We start from the raw sequence: 20502 nt of genomic DNA on the forward strand, positions 1-20502 counted from the left end.
AAAGACAATTCTGGGGGGGTGCATGTGGCAGAGCTACTGAGGGACTCTGAACAACTGTACATAATTCCCTTTAACGATGTGTTAGCTACAGACTAAATCTGTACCATTGTATATACTGTTTGCATGTACAGTGCGCGGTCCCTTTAATAGCGCGGGCAAACGCGATGACGTCATGCCGCTAATCACGTGATCACCCAAACGCGGGGAAAACGTGATGACGTCATGACGCCATCCACAGGACCACCCAGGCAGTCCTCGTGGAGCCTCCGACCTGTTAAGACCTGTATTTATAGTTCTCTTGCATCAATCTGTTTAAACTCGTTAGTTTGACATTAAAAACCTTTTTGATTGATTGCCTGCGTCGAACTCAATCTCTAGATAGGAATTTGACCATTCCTACAGGGTCCCATTTCCAGAATGGGATTTACTATTCAGAAACATACCTACAAATATTTAAACAGTGTAACTGCTTTCAAGTCGATCTATTGAAAGCCGATGAATCAACATTTATAGGCTGGAGAAGATGGGAGTGTTCTCGTTAGAGCAGAGAAAGTCAAGGAGGTTTTTGACAGGCGTTCAAAATTACGATGGGTTTTGGCCAGAGTAGATAGAGTGGAACAATTCCCACTGGCTGGAGGGTCACTAAACGACACATTTAATTCAATTGGCAAAAGAACCGGGCGGAGATGACGATAGATGATTTACACCAAGTTATGATCTGAAAGCACTGCCTGAGAGTGATGGTGGAAGCTAACTCAATAGACAGAAGGCATTTCCAATATGGGAGAGTCCAAAGCAAGGAGCTATAAATATAAGATTGCTACTAATGAATTCAATAAGGAATTGGCAACCCATCCACCACCCTGAACATTCACTCCTCCACCACCAGCGCACTGTGGCTGCAGTGTGTACCATCTCAAGATGCACTGCAGCAACTCACCAAGGCTTCTTTGACAGCAACCCCCAAGCCCACGACCTGCATCACCTAGAAGGACAAGGGCAGCAGGTGCGTGGAGACACCACCACCTCCACGTTCCCCATCCAAGTCACACAACATCCTGACTTGGAAGTATATCGCGTTCCTTCATCATCGCTGGGTCAAAATTCCTGAACGTCCTCCCCAACAGCACATTGGGAGTACCTTCACCACGTGGACTGCAACGTTTCAAGGTGGCAGCTCACCACCAGCTTCTCGAGGGCAATTCGGGATGGGTAATAAATGCTGGCCTTGCCAGCAACGCCCACATCCCATGAATGAATAAAAAATAATTAATGAGGAACTTTTTTACTCTGAGAGTAGTTACAATGTGGAACCTGCTAACTTGAACGGTTGAGGCAAATAGCATAGATCTATTTAAGGGGAAGCTAGATAAGTCAATGAGAGAGCAACAGAAGTACAGCTGAGAAAGTAATAGGGCATGTTGATAGGATGAGTTGAAGTAAGATGAGGAGGCTGCTGTGAAGCATAACTGGCATAGACCAATTGGTCCGAATGGCCTGTTTCTGTACTGTAAATTCTGCATTAACATTCTAAATGGAATTGGATACATACTTGAAAAGGAAACATTTTCTGGGCTTGGGAAAAGAGCAGGGGAGTGGGACTAATTGGATAGCTCTTTCAAAGAGCTGGCACTGGCATGATGGGTTGAATGCCCCCCTGTGCTAAATGGTTCTATATAATCGTGAATTAAAGCTCATGTACAGAGCTATGTGGATTTCTTGGATGGCTGTTGAGCAGGTGATGTTACCATTGGTTTCAAGGCGCTCATACTTACTTCTCCCGTTAATGATGTGGCCTCCTTTGAGGGATTTGGGTTGCGAGGTTTGATAGATGTACCTGCAGAACTGCTGGCACTCCTGGGTGAAGCTCTCGTCTATCTGGTGTTCAGGAATGGTTTCCATTGCGTGCAGATTGCTGCCAACGAGCCGGACAAAGACAAAACACTTCCGTTTGGAAAAAAAGTTCCGGATGCACTGCTGGGGCAAATTATATTCCATCACCTTTTTAGAATTACCTGAATTAAAACAGAAATTGTAACATGTGGGAAGGAATGTTGATAATGATTATAATTCGATAGCAAACCAGCAACAGAGCACTGAAAAATGGGCGAATTTAGAAAGAAATTTAATAGTCACTGTAGGTGACTGACAAAAAGGGAAGCTTTAATTTTATTTTACAGCACTAGGAATCCATGTTTATAAAGCACTGGTCCGATCTCAACTGGAGTATTGCGTCCAATTCTACACACTGCACCTTAGGAAGGATGTGAAAGCCTTAGAGAGGGTGCAGAAAAGATTGACAAGAATGGTTCCAGGGATGAGGGACTTCAGTTACATGGATAGACTGGAGAAGCTGGGGCTGTTCTCCTTAGAGCAGAGAAGGTTGAGAGGAGATTTGATAGAGGTGTTCAAAACCATGAGGGGTCTGGACAGAGTAGATAGAGAGAAGCTGCTCCCATTGATGGAAGGATCGAGAACCAGGGGAGACAGATTTAAGGTGATTGGCAGAAGAACAAAGGCGACATGAGGAATTAAAAATAAATGCAGCCAATGTTTAGGATCTGGAATGCACGGCCCGAAAGGGTGGTGGAGGTAGATTCAATCATGGCTTTGAAAAGGGGAGTTGGATAAGTAGCTGAAGGAAAAATAATGTAGGACTACGGGGAAAAGGGCGGGGCGTAAGTGGGACTAGCTGAGGTACTCTTGCAGTGAGCCGACACGGGCCAAACGACCTCCTTCTGTGCTGTAACCATTCTATGCGTGTGTCGTAGGTTGAGCGGAGGCAGTTCCCCTACAGTGACACACAAAAACAATTGGATTGACACGCCGCTAAAGTGTGATAGGGAAAAAAAAGATTTTTGGTGGGAAAATACACTGGATTTGTCAACCTTAAGACTTGGAAAAACATTCCCCCTCTGTAATTACTTCATACCAACAGGCGGGAACTGAGGGGAAATCAGTGCCCACAGTACTATTTATACCCCTATGGCCAGGGGTGGAACTACGGTATCACTACGCCCTACAAAGTAGTGCTGCCCTGGCCACAGGTCTAAAGCAACATACATATTACATACACAACACCCTCCCCAAAAGTGATGCTATTACAAGGATCACAGACACGATGGATCGAATGGACTCCTTCTGTGCCGTAAATTTCAATGATTAGCGATCTTTTCTCCTCGCCGATTCAAGCACACTTGGAACAGAGATCGGAAAAAGACACCCTGTATTTCAATAGCGCCTTTCACTCCCTCAATGTGCTTTACAACCAATATGTTTGTATTTCAGTCACTGTTTTAATGTAAGAAATGTAAGGAATTTACGCACACCAAGTTCCCACAAACAGTGACCCAGATCGGCTGTTTTTACTTTTAGTTAAGGGGTTCGTGGGGTGATGAGGGTGGGAGGGGCGATCTTTTACGTCCACCCGAGAGCAGATGGGTGTAGTGTATGTAACCGTTCTACCTTTAAGAGAACTATTGTATGTAACCGTCCACCTTTAAGAGAACTATTTTAGGGGTTGCACTACTTTATCTTGGCTGCTGTATACTGTAATACCGGCGGCGACCACACCGGTATATAAGTGCTGTGTAATGATTTATTGGGCAGTTCCGCCCTGACCTTCGAATAGTAAAGTCCTGTTAAAGTTTACTCTTGTGGTCTGTGTAGTAATTCGCAATATAACACACAGACTTTACAGTGGCGACGAGTTCGATCTTACCCTGCGGCAGAGATACATCCGAAGCAGTTAACGAGCGTCGAGAAGAGGCATCCGCCCTCGTCATTCTGCTGAGAGAAGACTCGAGTCTGCAGAGCAAGGAAGAAGGAAGAATTCTGACACGAAGCCTTCCATCAGCAACAGGCAGTGATCGTCCCTTCTATCACGGTGGTGAGTGAGCCAATCAGCAACGAGAAGCAAGTCGGCTACGTTGACTGTGAGAAGGGGAGAAAATAAAAAGAAACGGAGGATATAAGGGCGGTGAACTCGACCATGGCCGGGGAAAGGGGCCGGACAGAAGTCGGGGCCAGAGGCGCTGAGACTGGGGCAGCGTAGGGCGCGGAAGCCGCGGTACAAGCAGGAACGCAGCCGGTGTGAGAGACCGGGCTACAAGCGGGAACGCAGCCGGTGTGAGAGACCGGGCTACAAGTGGGCTGGGAGATGCAACAGCGTCGTGAGACAGCTCAACCGCGACTGGTGAAAAAGGCCGGGCAGCTACCGAGGCCGCGAGGCGCTGCGACCGGGATCGTAAGGCGCGGGAGGTAATAAAAAAAAAAATAAAAAAAAATAAAACCGCGGGGAACTCAGCCGCAGCCGGGGGAGGAAAGGACCGGACTGCGAGAGGGCTGGGAGGCAAGATTGAAAACCGCTGAGGGAGAGACAGAGCCCGAGCGAGCGGGAGAGACAGAGCCCGAGCGAGCGGGAGAGCGAGGGAGACTGAGCGAGCGGGAGAGACAGAGTCCGAGCGAGGGGGGAACGGGACCGAGCGAGGGAGACCGAGCGAGATTTCCGCCCAGCGGCTTACAGCAGCTTTCCACAAAGGACCAAGAGCTGGAACTGTCCGCCGCCAACTGGTTGTCCCCAGCGCCCGGTTGCCCCTGTCGGGAAAGGGAACAAGGAACTCAATCAGCTGTTCTCGTGCTTCAGAATAAACCGAAAGTCAGCGGTCGTCGCCCGAGGGCAAAGCTTACCCCTCCCGCCAGAGGAAGAAACGCGGGAAGCCACCAGTTAGGCGGGGAAGAAGACAAGCGCGGGAAACCGCCATTCTCGGAGGTGGGGAAGAAGATAAGCGCGGGAAACCGCCATTAAAAAAAAAAAAGTTAAAGAAAAATTCGTTGTTGTTTCTCAGAAAGATTGTGAAGATGCCTAAGCGTGGTAACATCAACGATTTCGATTCCGATGTGGAAGATTGGGCCACGTATGTAGAACGCATCGAGATATATTGTAAGGCCAATAAAATAGCAAATGATGATAAAGCTCTAACCTTACTAAACTCAATGGGTGCGAAGACATACGGGCTATTGAAGCATCTCCTATCACCAGCTAAACCGGCGGATCAGACTTTCGCTAATATTGTTGCTGTCCTGAAGGATCATTTGAACCCCACAACGCTGATGTTAGCGGAACGATTCAAATTTTATGTGAGAACGCAACTGAAAGAGGAAAGCAACGCGGAGTACTTGGTTGAACTGCGTGGACTAGCGAAATACTGTCAGTTTGGGGAAAATCTGACAGAGGCATTGAGAGACAAGTTCGTGTGCGGGTTGTCGAAGGAAGGAACACAAAAGCGACTGCTCGAAGAGAACGATCTTACACTTGACAAGGCTGTCCTTATTGCAGCATCGCACGAAGCCGCAGCGAGAGGCACTGCGGAAATGCAGCTGAAGGCAGCGGTACTCAGCGTGGATCAAATGACTTCGGGTACAACGAAATGTTATCATTGTGGGAAGACAACACACGACCAGAACCAATGCTGGTTTAAAAACCAGGAATGTAGAAAATGTGGCAAGCTTGGTCACATAGCTAAAGTATGCCGGTCAGGAAAGAAGACCAGCATCAAAAAAAAGTCACCGCCGGAAAAGTACAGCAAGGTACACAAGGTGGCTGAGAAGAGTTCGGATGAACAGAATTCGGATTCAGACTCCAACAGCAAGGAACTGGGTAGTCTGAGAATTTACAATATGAGTAAGGAAGCTGACCGACAAACTATCTGGGTCACACTGCAGATAGCAGGAGTCCATGTGAAAATGGACTTGGACACCGGAGCGGCGTTGACGGTCATGAATAAACAAGATTACAAAAAGTTATTCAAACATATTCCCCTACGGGACACGAAGATAGTATTGCAGACATACACGGGGCAAAAAGTATACCCTATCGGAAAGATAAAAGTCAAGGTGATACACAAGGGCAAAGAACACCAAGGAATGGAATTATATGTACTACCTGAGGGAGGTCCACCACTTCTGGGACGGGAGTGGATCAGGAAAATAAATATGGACTGGCACTCCCTAAAAGCAATAACGGTAGATTCCGGAAAGAAAAATGTCAAACCTGCACGATTGTCCAGAATACTGGATGAGGGCATATGCAACAGTGACAGGGACAAAGCAGAGAGTGAGAACTCGGTGAAGACAATCAGCTCAGACTCTGGAACTGATGATGGTAAGACCAGCCCATGTGCAAAAGACAAGTCTAAAATGGACTTGCAGACTAATGATGGAAAAACGAAGGAGTGCATAAATGCTTCAGAAGAGAGCAAAGTATCAGAACAGATTTCCACCGAACAACAACAACATAGGTTGACAGAGAATTCTGAGTCTGTCCAGTCTTCAGACATGCACATTTCTGAGGAACACCGGGCTCGAACTCAACTCCATTTCAAACTACAACAGCAATTAGAACAAATGATTCGCCGTCTTGAGCAAGAGATGAATGCAACGAAAAAGTTCTTTGACACAGAGTGGGAGAATCTGGAAAGACAACAGAAGCAGCTGATGGAGAAAATGGAGCAGGAGCACACAAACCGTCTGCGCGAGGAGGCCAAACGAATCAAAGCTGATTCGGTTTCTGAAGGTGCATGCTCTAATCTGCTGGAGCAAGATGTTCAGCAACTGAAGGCACTTGTTAGCAGGTTGCAGGCAGAAAAGGCTGATTTGGTTGCCATGAATTCTGAGCTCCTACTGAAGTTGGGTGCAGCATCACCGGATGATTCATTTGTTGAAATTCGAATGGTGGAGGCTGCGGATGATGGCGAATTAAAAGCAGCAAAGGAGCCCCAGTGCAAGGTTACAAACAGCCCTGCAGCCTATACGTCAAAAACACATGACGACGATACTGGGAAACATCTGATGTCAGAAGAGTTAACGGTCAGCCAACTCCTTCATATGCTGAGGGACAAGACTCTGAAATGGGAAAAACTTGAACACAAGCTTCAATCTTCAAAGGGAAGGGGTTTGGAGCTCTCAAAAGTTATTGAAATAGCTGAGGTTGCAACACAGACTGAGAAGATTGCAACATAGCAGCCCTTGGATGCCAAGAGTACGCTGACTCATGGCAATGTAGAACAACAGAATGCTGAAACAGCTGCTCCAGTAGAGGGATTGAATAGTCCGATCAATCAATCTCTGAATGAAGTTGAAGTATTGAAATCACAAATGATGTCATTGGTAAAAGACTTGCAGGAAGCCCAGAAAAAGCTGGATGAAGCTGAACGCATGAAGAAGTCTCTTCAGGAGAGATGTCTGGATTTGGAACAAAAGCTGGCTAACGTCCAGCTGGGCATGGAGGAAATAGAGGACCCTCTCACTGGCCTAGCTCAGGACGACACCGATTATTACCACTACCTGGACGACACCGAATATTACCACGACCTGTTCTGCCCAGCTTGTGGGGAAGTCTTCCAAAGTAAAAAAACCATGAAGAATCACGAAAAGTCTAAGAAACACCGGGAGATGGTGGCGCTGATACGGCAACAGGAGGAAGAGGAGGAGGAACTGTGCATGCAGCTGGGAGTGGAGCCCAGAGAGTCTCCAAGAAGCAGAAAAGGAAAAGACGAAGCAGAAGATGATGACCCATCTGAACCATTATCACCTCTACCAGGTCACGCACGTGGTCCCTCCGAACTGAGTCAAATCAGTTTGGAAGTAGGAAAACTTCCCAAGGTACTCGAGCCTTTAGAAGTCAGCAAGGCTGGTTCTGAAGTTACGGAAGTTCAAGCTGTTAAGTCCAGTGAAGGACTATTGGATGAGTCACCCCAGCAACGTGAACCTACTACACCACCGAGAACTACTACACCACTGAGGCGTTATCCCGACCGAGTCAGGAAGCGCAGGAGGCGCCTCCGCAGAGACTGAATCTGTGAACTGTTTCCCGCAGAGACCACATCTGTGAACTGTTTTTACATGAAGTTGAATATATGTTATGATGTTATGTTTAATGGGGAATAGGTATATTGTAAGCTAAAAAGGGAGGATTGTAGTGTATGTAACCGTTCTACCTTTAAGAGAACTATTGTATGTAACCGTCCACCTTTAAGAGAACTATTTTAGGGGTTGCACTACTTTATCTTGGCTGCTGTATACTGTAATACCGGCGGTGACCACACCGGTATATAAGTGCTGTGTAATGATTTATTGGGCAGTTCCGCCCTGACCTTCGAATAGTAAAGTCCTGTTAAAGTTTACTCTTGTGGTCTGTGTAGTAATTCGCAATATAACACACAGACTTTACAATGGGGGCCTTGGTTTAACGTCTCATCCGAAAGACGGCACCCCCGACAGTGCCGCACTCCCTCAGCACTGCACTGGAAGCGCCAGCCTAAATTAAACGCTCAGGTCTCGGGAGTGGGACTTGAACCCACAACCTTCTGTCTCAGGCCGGAGCGCTACCAACTGAGCCAAAGCAGAACGAATTCCTGCACAAGCAACATGTTTATTTCACACAACAGGGCTGGCAGTTTAATTAACTCAGAAATTGGGCTGGGGCGTTACCACAAGTAAATTAAGACGGAGGGACTCGGATCACATTCGAGTGTGTCCACAAAGGAAAGACTGAGCCCAGCAGTCTGGGTTGCATTGGAACCCAATACCTTAGATTGACAGGGGAACGGTCCTAGTTTCAGTTGCCATTTTGGAATCAGGGTTCCTGGGAAACATCGTTTTATGTGAAATAGTTCAACAATTCGAAGGGAGGAGAGTGTAGAAGTGCCTTACTTCTTAGCTCTGGGTAATGACTCAATACACACTTGGATTCGTCAGACGGACAGGCCTTTTATTTTACTTCACTTGCAAGGGGAATCAGCACCTCCACTCAAGGGGTGAGGCTACTATTCCAATGATACAGTGTAAACGTTCTATATTTATACAGTGTAACAAACAAGTTTGATTGAAATCCCTTTGTTCCTCTATCAGGATACATTTTAGATTAATCATCAGGTAGAAATAACATATTGACAGAAGGATCCTGGACACATAAGTCAACCGTTAATCTATAACAGGGCATGAATCGTGTAACCGGAGGTCCTCTTTAATCATATATAAGGGAGGCAAGCTTTGCTTTCGGTCACAAGTTATCAGGTCATTGGTACATCAAAGAAACTCATTATTCCACTTCTACATTCTCATTAGGTGGGCAGGCATCTGTTCTTGGCTGTAGTTCGAGTACGTGCAATAGCTCTAGTTACACATCGACACTTGCCCAGTGTCAAGTCTGAAAACTTTTACCCAGCAAGCACTTGAAATTAACCCCTTATATCATGTAGATTTCCTCATTCCCCCCTTTTGTCCTTTCTAAGGACAATCTATCTCGCTAAGTTTAAGAAACTCTACATCAAAGGTCTCACCCTTAATATCCTCATATTCAGACATCATTGGTACTGGAGGAGTTGACGCTAATAAGGAAAGGACTTTTGTACACAATAATTTTAAACAACCAATCAATAAACTAATTAAAATTATTATCATCACAATTGCGATAAAAGCTTCCAAAATTTGCTTTCCCAATGCTCCTCCCCATCCTGAAATCCAATCCCACATTGACCATGGTTCAGGTTGACGTAGTTTCTCTACGGCCTTCTTTATGTGGTTTACCAGATTGGTGATATTTTCTGAGCTATCTGGGATATAGGTGCAACATTCGGTTTTTATGATTGCACATGTGCCCCCTTCTTTTGCCAACAAATAGTCCAGAGCCATGCGGTTTTGTAAGGCAACAGTGCGCAAAGCCACCATTTCTGCGTTTACATCACTAAGAGCATCTGCAGTATCATTGGCTATTTGTTCCAACACTGCTGCCATGTTTATAGATTCTCTTGTTAACTTCCCTGTTCCATACCAGGGAAATGCTATAGCAAAGAACCTTTCAATTTCTGTAATGGCTCGTTTTGCTCGTGTCCCAGGGTGGCTATCCAAAGATGAAATGTGATGTATATAAGGCACTACATATCCCAAATAACATGACCCAGTCCAATTTTGTGGTAACCAGGGGTATGCTCTATGCCCACAGATGAAATAGGTGTTATTATAGGCTTCAAATTTGTTCCATATCTGGTGCATCATTCCTATTCCGTATTCTCCTTTCCAGATTTTTTTGCTAGTCAAATTTTGTACTGTGGACAGATTCCACTGTCCCCAATAGGGCCATTCGACTGCGCCCGGTGGTTTAGTAGTAGTTTTAGTCAAAGTGTAGTTACATTTGCACTTACTCCATCTATCTTCTACTATCTTATCCTGCCTAATCCTAAGGCTCAGGGGTTGATACGGGGTTACCTGCATAGTGTGATCCTGAAGCTGAACCTTCATAGTCTCGTTATAGCATATAATATAAAAGAAATCACTGTTTAAAAGTACACATTCTTCTATGCATGGTTTGCCCTTCAGGGGATCTGGGTAAATCAATATGGCAGTTTCAATTATCGTTAACAAAGGGAACAGTCTTGTTAGAGTCCAAATCCAGTTCATCTTGGCAGTGTATCGTCTTCAACTGATGCCTTCTTACAATGGGACGCATGTATCCATGTTGGTCGCTCCTTTACTTTTACAGCGGTGTTTGTGGTCAGGAGTACTTGGAAGGGTCCCTCAAATCTGGGTTGAAGGCCATTCTTTCACTTGAAGATTTTTATGTAGACGTTATCTCCTGGCTCGAAAGTATGGCACTTTCCTTCAGTGGGGTCGACCTGGGCTTCCTTCACCTGTTGATGGAAACTAGAAATGCATTTGGTTAGTGCAATGCAATAACTCAACATATCTTCCTCCATTTTATGAATGTCGATTTGTTTAGCTGTTAAAGGTGCCGAAAAGGGCAATCTTTGTGGTCTTCCCATGACGATCTCGTGAGGCGACAATCCTGTAGTTCTGTTGGTAGCAGACTGCATTGTCATTAAAGCTATGGGTAAAAAATCAACCCATTTAAGTCCAGTTTCTTTACACAGTTTTGCAGGCTTGTTTTTCAGCATCCCATTATATCTTTCCACTAGTCCAGCCGACTGTGTATGATAACTGCAATGGAGGTGCTGGTTAATCTGTAAGGCTTTGCATAGTTCCTTAATCAATGTTCCCGTAAAATGGGACCCATTGTCACTTGACAGTTTTGCTGGTATCCCAAAGCGAGGTACAATGTCCTTCAATAAACATTTAGCAACAGTAGTGGCGTCACTCTTTCTACAAGGAAACGCTTCAATCCATCTTGAAAACATATCAACAATAACTAATACATATTTAAAGCTCATACACACAGGTAGTTCAATAAAATCCATTTGCAAGTGTACAAAAGGGCCCATGGGGTTTGGGTGGGATGCGGGCTGTACCTTCTTTATTTTCCCTGCATTCATGGTCTGGCAGATAGTACAATTTTCACATATTTGTTTTGCCAACTTTGAGATTCCTGGTGCATACCAGGTCTTGAGGATATAGTCCGCCATCCCCCCTTTGCCCGCATGGGTGAATTTATGAACACATCGGGCAATTGGTGATAGTAATGATTTGGGTGCCACCATGCGGCCGTCATGATGAACCCATAAGCCGTCAGTGTTTTTTAAAACAATGATTAACAACCCATTCCTTTACTTCATCAGAACTGGCCCTATCTTGATGGGTCAGCACATCATCTAAGGACGGAGGCTGCGGTATCTCTGGCTTTTCCCTAACAGGGAAGGCTGAAACTTGTCATTCAGTACTTGATATAGCTACTGACTTAGCAGCGCTATCTGCAGCAGCGTTTCCAAGCGCAACCTTGTCCAAATGCCCCGTGTGCACTTGGCACTTAATAATTGCAATCTGTTTACGTCTCTGAATAGCTAGTAAAAGATTTTGCACTTCTTGTGCATTTTTAATCTGGGTTCCCGAGGAAGTCAGGTAACCGCGAATTTTCCAAATTTGTCATGCTCATGTCTGGTTATTTCTGAATAGTTCAATATCCATTGTCTACAATAGCCAGTCATTCCTAGAAAATGCTTCATTTCTCTTTTAGTTTTTGGCAACGATATGTTGCAAACGACCTTTATTCTATCCGGCGTTAACTCCCTGTTTTAACAATGATTCCATCACTGGCTCAATTCCTTTTTCTGCTTTCTCTGACAATGGATACTGTGACCTTTTGGGTAATGATGCAGCTGTGCAGTCTAATAGTTAGGAGGTATTTTAAATTTAAAAACGGCTGATAATCTTGTCCTGTTTTGTCATAGCAGGCCGTGCAGTGCAATTTTGAATGCCATTTCCCTAGTTTCAGGAATTCCTGGTATTGTTTTATGGAGCTTGTAATGAATCCCCACGCTCCTAACAGACTGACAAGTTTGGGACTCAAACTTGGGTCGGCAATTTCCCATGCGTAAAGAACAGGGTGTTTTATTTCTGTTACTGGGTACGCATATGCCTTGTCTACTTGGATTTCTACCGTTACTCCTGATGGGGAGCAAATGATTGTAGCATTCATTTTGCACAGCAAGTCTCTTCCACATAAATTCATAGAGACATCTCCTGATAACAGAAAGGAGTGTTCTTCCTCAAATTCTTCTACTTTTACTGTGAGGGGAGTCGATTGATTCAAGCATTGTAGTATTCCAGCCAATCCAGCTATCGGGGTCTTTTTCCCATTAATAGGCATTCCTTCAGAATATCCTTTCCCTAACACCGAAAAGGTTGCTCCTGTATCTACTAAAATGACATAGGTCTCCCAGCTATTTGCATTTTAATTTCAGGTTCGCTGCGTGAATTTAAAGAAACAACGGGCATTTGGTGGTCTGTGGCGCCTGGGGCTGCTGGTGTCAGTCAGTAATTCTGATCTCTATTTCTCCTAAATCCCTGTCCGTTTGTAGGGTAACCTCCTGACTGGTCCGAAAAAGGGTTATGGACAGTGAAATTAGGACCTTTATTCTCTAACGGAGGTCCATTATTGGAGGTTTTGTTCTGACGATTTTTCACAGGGCATTGGTTTGCCCAATGTCCGGGTTGTCCGCAATTGTAACAATTACCAGATCGTCCATACCCTCTTACTCTACCACGTCTTCCTCTATATTCCCCTCTATTCATCCTTCTATAGTTACCTTGTTATCCTACCATAATAGAGGAGAAAGGTGTTTCTTCAGGGTAATTTTTTTTTTCTGACTCAACAAACATAGAGGCAGTCTTTTTATCTGGCTGTTCTCTATTTCTCTCTTGTCCGTTAAACATTTCTCGAGGCAAGTAACTCTTTCTATGTTAAATGAACCATCTGAGGGAAAGGGTCTAGTCTTATTTACAGTCCATTTGAACCAATTTAGTGGGTGATCAATGGATGATTGACCACAGTTCTTTAACATAAAGGCTGCTGGCGTGCCTTTCTCGGGTGGCTTACTGGTGCTAGCACCCATTGTAGCAGCTTAAATGGTTCACTTAAAACAATCTAAACTCCCGTGACAATCCGTGATCTGCGTTGTACGCCCCTACAGATCAGATTAATAAACTATACATACGTATCAAAATTACAGTCACATCCAATCTTCTTGGTTTTTACTTCAAATCAGTGTCACAAAGTCCTTGACCATTTGTCACTCCGAGTGCCTTTAGAGTTTCGGCGCCTACTTTATGGTCCCGGCCTTCACGTGGGGCATTTGCCCTCTTAATAACCGGCCTGAGGCTAGGCGACTGAAACTCGGCACTTCCCGACTGAATTTAGTCAACTGACTGCAACAAGGTTTTTTAAAAAAATATTTACAACACATTAAGACATATCCTTATGCTTTAAAACTCGAGGGTTCTCAACCCTCGTGGAAGGTATTTCTAACTGGGGAAAATACTGAATCCACAAAAGCTTAGTGGATCATGTAAAAGACATCACTATTTTCTCAACAATACATTCCGCCGCGGGACTCACTTCCCCGGCTTGGGTCTTTTCCAACCCCTTCTGCAGCTTTTTTTTTCAGTTTAAATATTTTAGTTAAAACATACAACAATTCCGTAACACTCTATGATCTGCGTGGGACGCCTCTACAGATCAGACATGACTAAACATTAATACATATAACAATAAACAATACACTTGTTAAACAACAACCAATAGTGTTACTAAATCCCCAACCTATGCAGCCTTACTGGACAAAGCTGCAAAGTTGATTGATAATAACAAGTAGTTAAATACTCACTCTCATAAACATTAAACATTGACACTGTGTTTCAGACATCCGCCCACTCTTCTCTCTTTTTTTTTACCCTATTCCCTTTAGCCAAATCTTTAGCAAAAAGGGCCTTCAATTTGTCCCAGCTAACTTCAAGCTCTTCTCTCCTTCTACCCTACTCCCTTTAGCCAAATCTTTAGCAAAAAGGGCCTTCAATTTGTCCCAGCTAACTTCAAGCTGGAACCTTGCTAGTTCAATTTCCAGTAAATCGCTAGCTCCTTAGTTAATCAAATTCCTGACTTAACCTTCTCTCTCAGCAAGCTGGAACCTTGCTAGTTCAATTTCCAATAAATCGCTAGCTCCTTAGTTAATCAAATTCCTGACTTAACCTTCTCTCTCTGGTACCTTTATTTCAGCGCTTCCTACAGTCCTTTTCTGCACGATCCTGTTCGCGGGGCGTCAGCGCCTCATGGCTGGTCCTCTGTTCCGTTTCTGAAAGGGAAGCAGTCACAACGGCAGTTTAACCCCCGAACCTTGTGAGTCAATTACCCGATGGCAGTGCTGTCCAATGGAATAAACAGACTGTGCGCAGCTATGCTTATGGCAGGGAAAGTCCCAAAAATGTGGCAAAACACCACCTTCGGCCGATGGGATTTTCCCAACCGAGCAACGTACTCGGCGTCTGTTAACTCACCAATTGGTACAGCAAGCCATCTCGGTGGAACCTCCAAATTGTAGAAGTGCCTTACTTCTTAGCTCTGGGTAATGACTCAATACACACTTGGATTCGTCAGACGGACAGGCCTTTTATTTTACTTCACTTGCAAGGGGAATCAGCACCTCCACTCAAGGGGTGAGGCTACTATTCCAATGATACAGTGTAAACGTTCTATATTTATACAGTGTAACAAACAAGTTTGATTGAAATCCCTTTGTTCCTCTATCAGGATACATTTTAGATTAATCATCAGGTAGAAATAACATATTGACAGAAGGATCCTGGACACATAAGTCAACCGTTAATCTATAACAGGGCATGAATCGTGTAACCGGAGGTCCTCTTTAATCATATATAAGGGAGGCAAGCTTTGCTTTCGGTCACAAGTTATCAGGTCATTGGTACATCAAAGAAACTCATTATTCCACTTCTACATTCTCATTAGGTGGGCAGGCATCTGTTCTTGGCTGTAGTTCGAGTACGTGCAATAGCTCTAGTTACACATTGACACTTGCCCAGTGTCAAGTCTGAAAACTTTTACCCAGCAAGCACTTGAAATTAACCCCTTATATCATGTAGATTTCCTCAAGAGGGAAGAGGAAAGGATAATTGTTATGTCTTCTAGCGCTTGTAGTGCTTTGTAAAGACGACTCTGGACTCGGTAGTTTGTAATTATAACTGCTGTTTTATTTGTGTTGTAATGGCTGCCTGCCACATGGTGCGGGGTGATATATTCAAGTCCTGTGCGGCGCCTGCGCACTACTTTCCCAGCATCGTAGTGCTGCTACACTTGATATCAGTGTTAGTACACTTGTACAATGTAGTCCCAACATAACTATGTAACATCCCTCTTTCCCAGCAAAACTAATTACATCAATTTTCTATTTTACAATGTTTCCAGTTGAATAACGTTAACAAAATACAGAACGTGAGCTTTCTTTGCTCAATTTATATACAGATATTTGTCCATGTTGTTTTACTGTTCTGTGTCTTTATAATTATTCGTGATACCGCTCAGGTGGTTGTATGTTACTCCTCCATCTTGTGGACTTGGCTCTAACTATTCCTTTCTGCGGTGTTTTGGTGTGTTCTTTTCTTGTTGCCGGTGCTGTCGTGTTTGGCTCTGGAGAGTGCATGTTTGCAGTTGTTTTATTTGAGGTGTTTGTTTCTGGCGTTATATTGTTTTCCGTGTCTGGTACCCTAACTGCTGTTAATGTTGTCCACTGTTTGACAGCTTCAGGTGAGGGTCTGATATGGATCCTGTTTTGCCTGGTTTCCAGGTTCTGTCTCTACCAAGTAAGATCTTGGAGCATCAGCTTTTCCAAAACCTTGGCTGGACTCCATGTTCTCAACAATGGATCTTGTATATGCACTGATTGCCCATTTAGCAGCTCCGGTAGTGGTTTTGCATGCTTGTTATCGTGTGTGCTCCCCGTAGCTTGTGTTTCCATCAACTTCTGCCGAATGTCCTCTTGGTCCTGGGGAGGATATACCTTTGCTGGTAGAGTTGTTTTGTATTTTCTACCGTTTAGTAGTTCTGCTGGTGATTGAGTCTGCTCTCAAAGGTGTCGATCTGATTGCCAAAAGGGCGAGGTCTTGGTCTTCTCCCATCTCCTTGCTTTTAATCAGAGCTCTTTTGACTGTTTGGATCTGTCTTTCAATAAATCCGTGTCCCCTTGGGTAATGTGGGGATGAGTTAATTATTTTAAATCCGTATTTTCCAGTCAGTGCTCTGAATTCGCTGGAGGTGAATTGTGTCCCATTGTCGCAGATGACCTTCTCTGGGATGCCCTGTTCTGCGAATAAGTTTTTCGCAATTTTTGTGATTGTTGTGGCTCTCATGTCATTTATCCTTCTGACAAAAGGACATTTTGAGTAGTAGTCTGTTACTATGATGTACCACTCCTGGTTGCACAGGAACAGATCTGTTCCGACCGTGTGCCATGGTCTCGGGGGTACTTCCATTTGAATCATCTCCTCCTTCTGCAGTGTGTTTCAGTATTTCTGGCATATGCAGCATGTGGAGACCATTTGTTCTATGCTTTTGTACATGCCTATCCAGTACACAGCTGATCTGGCTCTTAGTTTACATTTCTCCATCCCCATATGGCCTTGGTGTATTAAGCGGAGAAGTTCCGTTTGCATCATTTTTGGTATTATGATTCTTGAGCCAGCAAGGAGAACACCGTCCTCTACCGAGATGTCGTCTCTGATTGTCCAGTACTGTCGGATTTGGTTTTGGACCTGCTGGATCTTCTCCGGCCACCCCTGTATTAGCTGTTGCATGAGTAGTAGCAACTCCTCTTCTTTAACAGTCTCCTCTTGAATTTGGCTAAGGCAGTCTTGCTGGGGCCTTGCTTAGGTTTTTCTTGTACATTTGATCGAGTGGACGATGGTCACTCTCTACCTCGAATTTTCTTCCGTATAAGTAGGTGTGGAACTTTTCGAATCCGTATACTACTGCCAATAGCTCTCTTTCGATGTTTGCGTATCTTGTCTCTGCTGATGTCAATGCCTTCGATGCGAAAGCTATTGGTTTTCCTTCCTGCACGAGGGCTGCCCCTAGCCCCCTGGTAGAGGCATCTACCTGTAGGGTGACAGGTTTTTTTCTATCATAATAAGACAGGCTGGTTTCCTTACATAATAATTCCTTTAGGTGTTTGAAGTTCCTCTCATGGGATTCTGACCATTGGTAATCGGTGACTTCTTTTAGTAATTTTCTTAGGTTCGCTGTGTAGTCTGACATGTTCGGGATGAAAGAGCTCATATACTGGACCAAGCCGAGGTAGCTTCTCAGCTCCTTCTTGTTGTTTGGAGGTTTCATCTCTGCTATCGCCTCGACCTTTTCGGGATTAGGCTTGGCACCCTCCGGTGTGTAGATCATGCCAAAAAATTTGCATTTCGTACTTTTAACGATGCACTTCTCGGCGTTCAGCTTGATGCCAGCCGTTCTGGTGTGCTCCATGGCCTCGTGCAAGTGCACGCCTTGGTCTCTTTCATTTGATCCGTAAACTTGGATGTCATCAGCGATTCCAATGGCTCCTTCACAGCCTTTGTATGTTTCATCGATCTTTTGTTGGAAGATGTCTTGGCTGACTTTCAACCCGAATGGCAGCCGCAGGAATTTATAACACCCCAATGGTGTATTAAAAGTCGTCAGGTTAGTTGATTCTTCGTCCAGTTTTACGTTCCAGTAGCCATTTCTTGCATCCAGTTTGGAGAAGACTTTGGCTCCTGCCAGTGCTGGTGTGATTTCTTTTAATGTTGGTGTGGGGTAGTGGTCCCGCTTTATTGCCTGGTTTAAGTCTTTGGGGTCCAGACAGATTCTGAGCCACCCGTTCGGCTTTTCCCGTACCACAATCGAGTTTACCCAGTCTGTGGGTTCAGTGACCTTTGCAATTATTTCTTTCTCTTCCATTTCTTTTAGTTCGGTGTATAATTTTTCTTTTAGCTCGATGGGTATTTTTCTTGGAGCGTGGATGCTGGGTTTTACCTCTGGATCTATTGTTATATGGTACTTGCACTCCCCAAAGCATCCTACAGTGTCATCAAAACACTCTGGATACATGTCCATCAAATGTTTCGTGTCCATGATTTGTGGACGATTCTCCAGTGGGGTGTTGCTGCCGACTTTCAGTGATGTTTTTGTTAGTTCGTGGTTTACCGAGATTAACCCCAGCTTCTCGTAGCTGTTTAATCCCAGGATCGCCGGTCCCTCGGAGTCGGCCACATAGAACATGCAGTTGATGTTTCTGCTTTTGTGTGTTCCTTTTATATAGGTTGTTCTGAGTTGTCTGATCTCGCTCCCCCCATACGCTGTCAGCGTGACGTTATTTGCTTTTAAACATCCTCTTTTCGGGTATCTATCTTCACCCAAGTTTTCGGGGAAGATCCTCTGGTATAGCCTCAGTGGAAGGATGTTGCTCTGAGCTCCTGTGTCCAACTTTACTTTTAGATTGACGGTTGTGGGCTGTCCTTCGATCCTCTTTTTAATCTGGATGATAGTATGCCATTCTTTCTTTGGGGTGCTTTCCGCTCTGGACGTTTCGTGTAAGAGAACCTTTATGGTTTCAATGTTCAGTGCTTTGTTGTACCCGCAGTCTTCATCATCTTGCTCACCCACGGTATGGATTTTGTTTTTCTTTTGTTGGTTCTGCTGCTCACCTCTGCTTTTGGTGTGTAGCCCCTCTCTTTTAGCTCTGCACATCTTTTGCCAGTGGTTTGCTTTACCACACGTTTTGCAGCTTGTTCCATACGCTGGGCATTTTCTTCTGTCTGTGTAGTCATGTTTTCTTCCGCAGTTTCTATACGTATTCTTCCCACTGTCATATACTTGTTTTTGTGTGCTATGCTTTTCGCGCACTGCATCAACTCTGTGATCCGGTTCGGGAGTTGTCCGCACGTCAGCCGTATGAGTATTCAGCATTTTCATCTGTTGTTTTGTGGCTTCATGAGCCCTCGCTGTATCTATGGCTTCTGATATTCCGAGCTGTTCTTTTCCTATGAGTTCTTTTTGCACTTCTGTATGTGCTGATCCCCATATTAATTGGTCTACCAGCCTTTCTTCTAGTTCCGTAAACTTGCATTTGCTGGCTTCATTTTTTAATCTTGTCAGGAAATTGTCAGCCGTTTCACCAGGTTCCTGTCTTAAGCTTTGGAATTTATACCTGTGTATGCGATGGTTTGATTTAGGCTTGAGATGGTTACTGAACTTTTCATCAATCTCCGTAGGGTTCGTTTTATCCTCTTCGGATAAACTCCAGCAGTTATAGAGATCTAAGCCTTTGTCTCCCACCCACAGTAGAATGTAACTGACTTTTTCCTCATCGGAGGAGCCTTTCAAGAAACTTTTAAATGTGAGCTCGCATTTTTGCTTAAATTTCCGGAAAGCTTCCACGATATCATCAGCTTTCCAGTTCATGATGGGGAGCATATTCGCAGTCAGTGCATTGGACGCCACCATTTTAGCTGCCCGTATGATTCACGGTTACAACGCTGCAGAGTTTACTTTTAAGTTTCTTTCTTCAATCTGATATCATTTTTATTTGCGTAAGTTTTACTCACTTATAGCGTTGCCACCATGTTATGTCTTCTAGCGCTTGTAGTGCTTTGTAAAGACGACTCTGGACTCGGTAGTTTGTAATTATAACTACTGTTTTATTTGTGTTGTAATGGCTGCCTGCCGCATGGTGCGGGGGTGATATATTCAACTTCTGTGCGGTGCCTGCGCACTACTTTTCCAGCATCGTAGTGCTGCTACACTTGATTTCAGTGTTAGTACACTTGTACAATGTAGTCCCAACATAACTATGTAACAATAATTGACTGAAACAAGATGGTTCCCCCCTGCAGAATAAAAAGCATTACCTTTTTTCAGTAGCAGAGTGTGTTCCAAATATTCATCCTGATTCACCGCTTTGCCCTCGATTTTCAGTTCAAGACTGAAGTCCCTGATGGACCAGACAAAAGTCGGGAAAAACTTCAAATATTCGATCTCATTGTCTTCATGGAAATCATCGCTGGCTTTAACTTTGATCAGCTCGGTCAGCTCATTGACAAAACTGGACTGGTTAAAGAATCAAGTCTCAAACAGGAAATGAGAACGAAACACAAACCGAGACACCAATCGCACAAAGTTGCTACTATTTTGCCGTGTGTAATTGGAAAAGTTTGTATTGCTTAACTTTATTGCACCTT

At 44.4% G+C, this 20502-nt stretch overlaps 1 pseudogene; it reads right to left on the reverse strand.

The window, feature by feature from the left end:
• Positions 1 to 20502, reverse strand: part of LOC147109892 (guanylate-binding protein 7-like) — a 44615-nt pseudogene that overhangs the window by 10391 nt on the left and 13722 nt on the right.

This window comes from Somniosus microcephalus, chromosome 12, assembly GCF_052327205.1.
Source record: "Somniosus microcephalus isolate GS21.2 chromosome 12, FLI_Smic_1.0, whole genome shotgun sequence".
NCBI lineage: Eukaryota > Metazoa > Chordata > Chondrichthyes > Squaliformes > Somniosidae > Somniosus > Somniosus microcephalus.